Raw genomic sequence first — 10650 nt, 5'->3', positions numbered from 1 at the left:
ATTATTATGTGAAGATTCAGAGTGCTGCTATTTTTGTAAAAACACACAAACGTGTCTGAAGGATATGTATGTAAATGTCTCTGGGTGATGACTTTGTTTTGGCTTATTTATGTTTTCTAATTTTTCAACAATAAACATTATATAATAAAAGTTGAAAGAAACCCACAAAAATCAAAATTTAGCACAAGTTTGAGTGCTACTTTTGAGAAAAGTGGAACTTGGTGTTCAGAAGGGATAAAGGTAACAAATAGGTAGAGTTTCCCAAAGAACTTTGGGGATGTAGGTGGGAGTTAAACAGGGCCCTGAGTTAGAAACAGAATTTGCATTGACAGGAAAAAAATTGAATGTGAAGGGAACCTTGAGAGACAGAATAGAGAATGGGGTAAAGACTAATGAAATAACACATATTCTGTTCCCAGTAGTGTCAGAGAACAGCTTCAAATTGTCTCAAGCTCTCCATGATTCTGGAATGCCTTAACCTCAGTTTCATCCCCCTTCTTCCATTTGCATGTTCTTGGAGTGCAACATGGGAAAACTGAATTTAGGTCCTGAACACAGATTTGCTACCTAGAGGTTAATGGGGAAAACTCTGATGTTTTGTAAGAAATACTGAAATGTCCTTGACGTCATACAGGTAGGTGACAACCAAACTTATTACATACTTATTACCACTTACCCATGAGGTATTCCTATATAAGGTCACATACTCAAGTACACACTTCTTTTCCTTGTGGATCTTTATCAGTCCCACATCTTGTCAGCAACCCTGCTTAACTCCCTCAACTTCCTAAAATGTTTTTTTTCCCCGTAGGTTTGACTGCACATCAGTTGTGTAATGAAAAATCAGTAGACCTATGAGGCATTCCATTTGGGATTAGTGTGTACTTTGTAGGAATTTGTCTTTTTGAAGATCATCTTCCATGCTTGTCTTCTAAGTTTTACTAGGTTGTAGTTTCCTGTGCTTCCATTTTCTGATTAGCAAAATGGAGTATCACTAGAATTCCTTCTGGCACTCACGTACTTAATGTATGAAACATACAGGTATAGTTTATTGCCACATGTTAGATATATATTCATTGATGGATGACCTAAAACACTGTCGAGAGAAATATCTGTCCATTCCTTGCATTTAGTTGATAGATTGGAGAAGATGGACTGTCTTACAATTATGCTCAGATTCCTTTGGACACTGTGGCAAATAAATGGAGCATGCTTGGACATTTCTAGGATATAGTGGGTTGTTTACAAACAGCTGAAATTGTGCACTGATGACACTTTCAAGCTTCTTGCAAGATTTGTCTAACTCTCCTGCCCGCTGCCCCAATATTGAGGCTTGTTCGTTTTTTTTTTTTTTAAGGGAAATCTGATTATTTCAGGGTTCAGTGTCTTAGTATGTTCAGGTGCGACCCTATCTGCCCTGGGGAAGAGGTAAATAAAAGTGTCAGGACACAAGGTGAACCCTCTTCTCTTTTTCCCCTCCTTAATCCAATAGAGCCTAGATTTCACAGGGTATGGTGGACAAGAGGTGGACAGTTGATGGGGTGAGGTGGGAAGAGGATGAAAGAGGGGAGAGTCTGGGCTTAAACAGCCACTGGTTTGGGAGAGAAATGGCTGGAACATATGTCTCAGGCGGGGACATAGAGTGGGCAGGTGTGCCTGGAGAGAGGTTAGCTCAGATTTGAAAGTCACCGATCATGAAATGGAGAGTGTCAGAGGAGAAATAAGCATCCTCTTTGGGTATTAGTGGGGTCTGGGAAGGTGGAATCCAGGCTTGGTGAATGGAGAGTGGGGGGGATGGGTCTAAGAAGGCAGGCGTATTTAATGGATGTTTAGAAATATTTTCCATAGCTTTAATTTTATTTTAAAGTTCTATGAATTTTAATAGAGATTTGTGTTCAGACTACCACAGTTAGGATACAGAACAATTCCTCAATTATCATTTTAAAGAAAAAATATTGTAATATTTTAAGGTAATGTAAGCGTGTTCCCTTCATTTAAGAGTTGTTTGGTTTATTTTTTAACACTTCAACTGCTAAAATGCTTTTCTAGTCTGTTGACTAAGTACATAAAGTTTTTATGATCATGTTACTTAAGTTAATATGCTGTATTTCATAGACTACAATATTTCATCTTTAATATCTCTGAAATTGGGAGATATGTTTGATACCATCTTATAATTCAAAGAAAACCAGTTGTGGGAAAAACAAAGCAGGATGCTATAATAACGTGATGATGCTTGATGATGTAAGATATGACAGACTTCTGTGTCATCACTTGTTTTTGGCATCACTGATCCTAAGGCTCTTCACTAGGGATGACGATTCAGAGATGTGGGAAATGTAGACCATCCCCCTCAAGGGTTGCATAGATGCATGGAGTAAACAGACAAAGGCTCGGTGATTCTGTGATTGTGATACAGTGTGATGAGCACTGTCATAGAGCAATGGCTAATGGGGTTCAGAGGACCTAGAATACTTCCAGGATTCCCAGAGGAGATGGTCTTTGAGCTGTATCATAAAGAATGAGTAAGATGATTCACCTAAGCAGGGGAGGAGTGGGGCAAGAATGGGGAGGACAGGAGGTCCCAGAGCTAATCCTGAGCGAGCTTGCTGGTTAATGAAAATGGAGTGAAGGGGTGCCAGGGGAGTTTAGCTTGAAAGTTTTGTTTGGTACAAGGCAGATTGCTGAGGCCCTTTCATTCCACGTTCAGCATGATGTTAATCCTGAAGGAAAATGGGAGGTTCTTTTGGAAGATTTTTCTGTTGGGGATTCAGATAGGGTTTACATTTCAGAAAGATGACCCTAGAAGCAGAAGGAAGAAAATGAAGTAGAGGTTGAGGGGAACAAATCTGGAGTCAAGAGGATGTTTAATAGGTTGGAGCAGTGAAGTTCACGAGAGGTAATGAGGATTTGAACTAAGGCAGTGGCAGGAGAGGACAAGTTCTAGTGATGCTTAGAGGCTGAACTGACAGCGTGATCATGATGTGAGGTTGGGGAAAGGCTGGAATTGAGGACAACTCCCAGATTTCTGGCTTGAATGGACGGTGGTGCCATTTAACCAAGAAAGAGCAGCCAGCTTGTAATGATTTGGAATAGGAATCCAAGGTAGAAATTAGGATAAAAAAGGTAGCCTACTCTTGGAAGAAACTAGGTTATAAGAGAGAACATAAGGAGTCTTCAGCAGCTGTTTTTGTTTTTGTTTTTAATTGTGAGGTTAATGCTTTAGAAAGGTCTTGTTGTTAATGTGTTTTTCTACTTGTAGAGTGGAACATTCTCATACTCTGCAATTCTTTAATTTTCTTGAAGTGGCACTTTTTGGTTTTTGTTCATGGTTTAACCACTAAAAATTCCCAGCTACAGCTTGCTGCAAGAACCTAAGTTCTACTTCTCATCATGGATTTCTTCTTGAGGCCATTATCTTTGAAGTTTGATAACATTAAAAAAAACAAAACCTCTCAACAAAACAAAAAGTTGAGAAATTGAAATACTAAAGGAATTTGGCTTGTTTACAAGAAAGTAAAAGATAATGAGAATATATAACTTTATAAGGTTAGGTTAAGTTATGTTTAATTGCAAACAACTTTGTGAAACATTTCCCCTCTTTATTGTCTTTAAAATGTGGGCTGCAAAGTATGAATGCTTGCAGGTATTGTATATTCTGGAATTGCTTTGAATTGGAGTTGGTGAGTGTTAGAACAAATAAATCCCAGGCAACTTGTGATTTAATTTTATAGGCACACATTCATAAATTGGATTTAGGCAGTAATTCCAGAAAAGCATACACAGGAGAATCATTTGCTTTGTGTTCATTCTACAAAGATTTAGTGAGTACCCATATGTTGAAGCCTTTGCTACATCCTGTGGCAGGGGAAGTAAGAGGATTTAAACATTGCCACTCATGCTTGGTAGAAGGGATATGTGCTTGTGGCATGGATAATGGGTCAGAGAAGGGAAAAGATGTTCTGATGCATGATCAGGGAAGGCTTCTTGGAAGAGGTGGCAATTGAGTTATTTGCTGAGAGATAGCTGTTCATTCTCTTTGACTAGTCTGTTTCATGTGACACTCTTTTTAAATTTTTTTTAATTTTTTAATGTTTATTTGTTTTTGAGAGAGAGAGACAGAGTGTGCGTGGTGAGGGTCAGAGAGAGAGGGAGACACAGAATCCAAAGCAGACTCCAGGCTCTGAGCTGTCAGCACAGAGCCCGACGCAGGGCTCGAACTCATGAACTGTGAGATCACGACCTAAGCCAGAGCCAGACGCTTAACCAACTGAGCCACCCAGGTTCCCCTCATGTGACACTCGTGATTCATTACCCCCTTTCTTCAAACTGTTCCCTCATTTGATTTTCCAGTGCTCTATTATCCAGTACCATTTCCTCTCACTGTGTTACCTGTTAGGATTTTTATGGTTCCTGTATCTCCTAGGTCCTCTGTTCTTTCTCTTTCCTCCTTTCTCAGAGGTACCATTTACATCTGCAGCTTTGAATACTTTGCTGGACAGATAACTCTAGACTCAGAGCTGAGCCTAAGCTGTCTCTGAACCTCCATCCTGCATTTCCTGCTGAGGCCTCCCTAGCCACTCACATTTAATTTGTCTGAATCTGAACTCTCCCCTACAATGCACACCCTCCCTCCCTCTCTTTCTTTCCCCAATGACTGCTGAGTGCCTACCATGTGCTAGGTGCTAGTTTATCCTTCTTTTGATTTCTCAGACTTGGAGTCTCAGAGTCATTTTTGTTCTGTCTCCCTTACCACTCTTGTCTAAATAAGTATTTTATTTCTGTTCATTCTTTCCAATATGTTTTAAAATATTTTTAGTTCTACTCATGCCCATTATCTGTGTGCTTGGATCACTGCAGTGGTCTTCTAAATGTGGATTGCCTTCGTCTTCATTATCAGTGTCACCATTGCTTACTGAGTGTCTACTATGTTCAGAATGTTGCTAGCATGCCATGTTCTATAGACTGGAAAAGGGAGTACTGGGGGAGAGAAAACAGACCTGGGATGATAAAGGAGCCCGTCATTAACTCCAAGGTGATAAACCAGTGGGAGAGTCAGCAGTGCAGAGTGAGATGGGAGGCAGCTGGAGGAAGTAGAATCCAAGGCTTGGGAAGATGAGCACTTAAGCATGTGGAGAAGGTTTTGGGCAAGGTGTTGAGTGGTAAACATGTGAGGGCTAGAAATCCACATGGAGTGGTAGGAGAGCTGTGAGCTGAAAAGTTAAGCTGGGAATAGACTCTGATGGGTGTAGTACGCCCATATGGGAAGTCTGGGCTTTGTCCTGTGGAAGTGAGTATAGGAGGGGCATGGACAGAATTGGGGGAGAGTGTGATGTATGGAAAATGCTCTTGTAAAGAAAATGTGGAGGTAGTGTGTAGGCTGGCTTTGAAGGGAGGGAATTAGGAGACCTCACAGAAGTCTTCTGTGACAGTTTGTTCCTCTTCCTTAATTCATTCAAAACACGGGAGCTGCCAGATTAAGTTCCTGAGTCACAGTTTTGATCATACACTCTCCTGCTCAAATGACCTCGAAGATTCTCTGTGCCTTGAGTGGTTCTTTGCTGGGTTTGGGGTGGCCTTTGTAATCACACTTTAGCCCACCTCCTCCCCTTCAGGAACCAACATTTGGCTCTCATACAGATTTTCCGTTTTCTTGAACCTGCGTGGGAAATTGTGCTGTTTGAAATTTCACCAATCTTCCGCATGCTCATAATGCCTTTCATGGCCTCTCAGCCAGTAGTATTCTTACCCCTGCTTGTGAAACTTCCCTAATACTTACTGCGTGTACTGTTCATTTTTGATTAATCAACAACTGACATTTCTTTTGTAGCTGCAGAAACTGTTTAATTAGCATTCATGTTGTTGTTTGTATGTTTTTGTTTTGTTTCTTCAACAGTCTGTAACATCCTTGACCCTTTTGTAGGTGGCTACGGCCATTATATTGGTATCTACTACTGCCCCAGTTATGGTATTTTGAACATGGTAATATTTGCTGACCTTCAGTTTTGTTTTAGCTTGTCAAAACAGCCAGGCAGATTATGCAAGATTCGTGGGGCTCAGGGCAATAACACATTTGAAGGTCCCAGCTTTTATCAGGGTGGTGGGCATTGAATGAGTAGATCTAGGAAGAACTTTCGTTTCTTCTAGTCTTCTTGTCCCTTTCTATAGATGGGTTTTCAATGACCACAAGGGAGTCAGGAACATCCCCTTGACTTATGTTGGGCAGTGGGTTCCCAGCTCCCCTTACAAGGCGGTCCTGTTTTCAAAGGGAAGAATCTACTTAGATTCTTGTCTTGAGATTTTTGTCTTGATATAATTGTCCCTGAAAACCGGGATTTAATATCAACTAAGTTAAACTTTTTTGATCCCAACTATCTAGAAGTAAGTTAAAAATGGATGCTTACACTTTGCTGTTAAGTAGGTCAGAAGGTCTGCAGAGCAAAATTAGCATTATATGGATCAGAGAAATAATTGCAAGCACCTAAGTTAACAAAGACTAATGGCTGGAAAACTTTGGTCAGGGGTGTTGAAACACTTGCTTTTTAGATGAAGGTGATATATTCTGAAGATTTTAGATTAGTTTTCTTCTCACCTCCAGGGTTGGCAGGCTGGTGTGCATTAGAGGTAAGGACTAAGTGGGGAATATGGGGTGGCTTTATGCTTTTATTGAGGAACCTAGTGCACCAATTTTCCATTAACATAAGCCATATTAATTTGTAGGGGTGATAATTGGGACTGTTGGCTAGCTGATTCTTCCCTGTGTGCTGCTATGCAAAGAAAGGGACAAAAATGAAAAATACAAGCAAGAGAACTGAGAGAATGTTCGAAAGAGCAAACAGTTGTAAGTTCTTTTAGCTGCAACAGAGGCACTTATGTGGAAACAGCTGACCTGCTAATTAGAAAACATCCTTGCCTATTCATTAAATTAATTATCCTAAGGAATTCTGCTAGGCAACACTTCGTCTAGTTCTAATTATTATGTGCCCTTGAAAGCAATAAACTGCACTTTTAGAATAAAATTTTATAATTTAGACATCTACATGGCTTACTCAGACACTTCCTGTAATTAGAGTAGGATAGTAATGAGGGGTTACATTTTGGTTTTTATTAAAAAGGCTTATCCACCTCTTCATAGGGAGATTATAATGAATTATTAAATAATGTATGTTTAGATTTGAGAACTCCTTGGAGATCATTATTGTTCAGATATGAGAGGTTTTTAAGGTTATCTTTTTGGATTACTTTGGATCTTTATTTTTTTGAATGAACGTCATATTATGATTAAAGATAGTAGTAAAACTTTTCTGTCATAAACTGACATTATGTTCAAGTAAGAATAAGGTGAATTATCATTCATGCAGCCACATTATCCTGTTTTCCCCACTTTATCCTGCAGAGCGTTTTCTAACCTTAATCAGAACTCTGTAAGAAGTGTAGGAAAAGAACACCTACTGTATACCCCCAGTGGTCTGCCCATGAGAGCAATTCTGTGAAAGGTGAGCTGATCTAAAACAATGAGCTGGTGTTATTGAGGAGAACTTGGCTGGCTTTTGACCAGTGTTTGGATTGGGCCATATATGTTTCAGTCTTAGGAGTGTATGCTTCAGAGGTCAGTGCCTGGGTCCAAAGCTTCCATCTAGCGCTGTGATCTGGGCATTCTCCAACTGGCTGACCTTGGACAAGTTACTTAAAGCTCTGTGCTTCAGTTTTCTTATCTGTAAATGGGGCTAACATTAGCTCCCACCTCCAAGGGTTGTTGTGAGGATTAAATGAGTCCCTTCATGTAAAGTGCTCTTACATAGTAAGGGCTTTATTCACTTATCCATCCATCCATCCATCCATCCATCCATTACTTATTCATTCCACTCCTATTTATTGTGCACTTACTGTGTGCTGGGCCCTGCTGTGGAGACTGGTGTTAGGGGTACAGGAGTCAAACAGATGAGGTCCCTGTCCTATTGGAACCTAAGTTCTAGGGGGAAGAGACACACTATAAATAACTAAAATTAACAAGTTCAGGTACTAAGTGTTAAAAAGACAATAGCTAGGGAAATAGAGAGTGACTGGGTTGTAAGGAGAGAGGTCATTGTTAACTAGGGTGGGTAGAAATGGCTTTTGAGGAGGTGATAGTTAAGCTGAGGCCTGAGTGATGAGATAAACATCAGCTTTGATTAAAATAAAAAAGTTTTCTTTTGTGTTGGTGGCTGTTTCCATATTCTTATTTTAAAATTTCTTAACATCAATATAAAATCCTTTGTAGCAGGACACCACTAGGAGACCTTGAGCCCCTCCTAGTAGCACATGACTGTGTTCAAACCAGTCATTGTCAACATCTTGGAGCTCATTGTCTCCAAACTTCATCTTGTCAGTACCCTGGGTCTCTCTCCCTTGGCTCCAGCTGGGTGCTCACCCACCTTGTTATGCCTGAGTTCCTGAAAGAACCTGACTCCATTGTTCCCCACTGATAGAAAGTACAGGATTGGGTTGAGGCAGCTGCTCATGCTCACCAGTGGTCTCCATAGCTTATAGGCCAAGCTGGCCACCATCAAGAGCTGGCAGTCCTCTGAAGATAGGAAGCGGAGTGTGAGGTAGAGGGAGCGTGTGATGTGGAAGGGCACAAAGCAGACGGTGAAGAGGCCACACACCAGCAAGATGGTCCGGATGGACTTGGTCCGGGCTGCATTGCCTGTCCTCATGAGGGTCTCTCCTGGCTTGATCAGTCTCTTCACCATCAGCGAGTAGCACACCAAGATGACCAAAGAAGGAAAGACAAAGCCAGACAACGTTAGAACCATGCCATAGGTGAAAAACCGATCAAAATTTTCAGGGCTTGTCATGTCGTAGCAGACCATCTGGCCGTCGATGTAGTCTGTTTGGGAGAAGAACAGTGTGGGCAGTAGCTGGAGGACCACCAGGGCCCAGGTGGTGGCAGTGCCCAGGAAGGCATGCCAGCGGGTCCGGTAGGGCAGTGAACGCAGGGGGTGGCACACGCCCAGGAAGCGGTGCACAGAGATGCAGGTCAGTAGCAGGATGCTGCCATAGAGGTTGGTGTAGAACAGGAAGCGCACCAGCTTGCACAGCAGCTCCCCGAAGGGCCACCTGTCACCCAGTGAGTAGGTGATGATGAGAAAGGGTAGCGTCAGCACATAAAGCAGGTCAGCTACCATCAGGTTCACCAGATAGATGGTGGCACAGCTCCAGCGCTTGCTTTGACGGCAGGAGAGCCACAAGACCATGACATTCAGGGGCAGCCCTAGCACAAGGATGATACTGTAGGTCAGGGAGAGGTAGATTTGCTTGTAGTCCTCCGAGAACTTGCAGAATCTCTGTTCCTTTGAGGCATTAGTATCCAGCATCTCCATCTCCTGGGAAGCTCCCTCTGGGACCATAACTGCTCCTGCTTGTGCTTCCCCTGGGAGGAAAGAAAATGGGCAGCATAGCATCATGACCTTGGCTGAGTGTCAGCCTCTCCCTTGATCTGGCATTTTACTCTGTGTTCCCAAAGTCTGGTCAGAGTCCTTGTTTGAAAGAGGCTAACTCCAGGAAAGAAAATGTAAATTCAAGGGCACAGCAGCCTTTAAAAGCCGAGCTTGTAGACTTACCAGGTCCAGAGGGCTGGCCCTACACTATCTTGTATGCTTGCTGCTCTAGGCTGGGTTGTGACAGGAGGCTCAAACACACATGGTGCTTCCTGTCATTTAAACAGGGCATACAACCTGGAACAGTGTGACTGCTCCTCTGGCTAGAGTCCTTTGCATAGAGTCAGGAAATCTCCAAGGGGATTTTTATTTGTATCTCTTTCAGGATTTATTAACTGCCTATTTGAATACTGAGGCTGATTTGCTTATTAACCATCTCAGCATCCCGAACATCCAAGAAAACAGATGTGAGCCATGAAGCCAGGTGCAACTTCTTCCATATTCCCATTTCTGCTGACAAAGCAGACCTAATAGATCCATGTAGCCGAGGAAGCTGTGTGTGGAGCCTGCCGGTTTCTGTCCCATTGGGAAGTCAGTGGGTCAGTCAGCCAATCAGCATGGAGTCTACAGAAATGAAAAGTTTATTTCTAGGGTCTAACATTCAGAAAGATAAGTTAATACAAGGCAAGAGAGAAAGGTTTAAGTTAGGTAATTTTGGGATAAATTGAGTGTTGCCTATATAACACAGCTTTATTCACAACAAAAGGAGCAGAGACCTCATTCACTCTGTCAGTCAACAAACATTTATTGAGCATATCTATGGGGTCTGGCACTAGGGATACAAAGATGAATAAAATATGGCTCTTGCTGTCCAGGATTTCACAGTCTGGTGGGGAAGACAGAAACCAATACAGCTAATTGTAACAATGTAAAGAGTGGTCAACAAAATGCTGTGAAGACCAGCAGGATGCAGCAGTTCTCTGCTAAGGGAGTCGAGTGAAGGCTTCCTAATGAGGTGCCATTTGAGCTGCTTGGGAGAAGAACAGAGACAAAGAAGGGTAAGAGGCCTTCCCATGGGGTGGGGGAGGCAGCTCATGAAAGGGAATGGAGCTTAAGAGCACGGTGTGTCCTGGGGTGGCAGGAGAGCCAGCGTGGGGGATGCCATCATAAAGAGGATGGATGTTCTTCAGCAGGATGGTGATGGGATAGGCTGTTTGAGGGAGATACCCAG

This window comes from Panthera pardus, unplaced genomic scaffold (genome assembly GCF_024362965.1).
Source record: "Panthera pardus isolate Hobbes unplaced genomic scaffold, ASM2436296v1 HiC_scaffold_16, whole genome shotgun sequence".
Classification (NCBI taxonomy): domain Eukaryota; kingdom Metazoa; phylum Chordata; class Mammalia; order Carnivora; family Felidae; genus Panthera; species Panthera pardus.
This window is presented reverse-complemented; position numbering follows the sequence as displayed.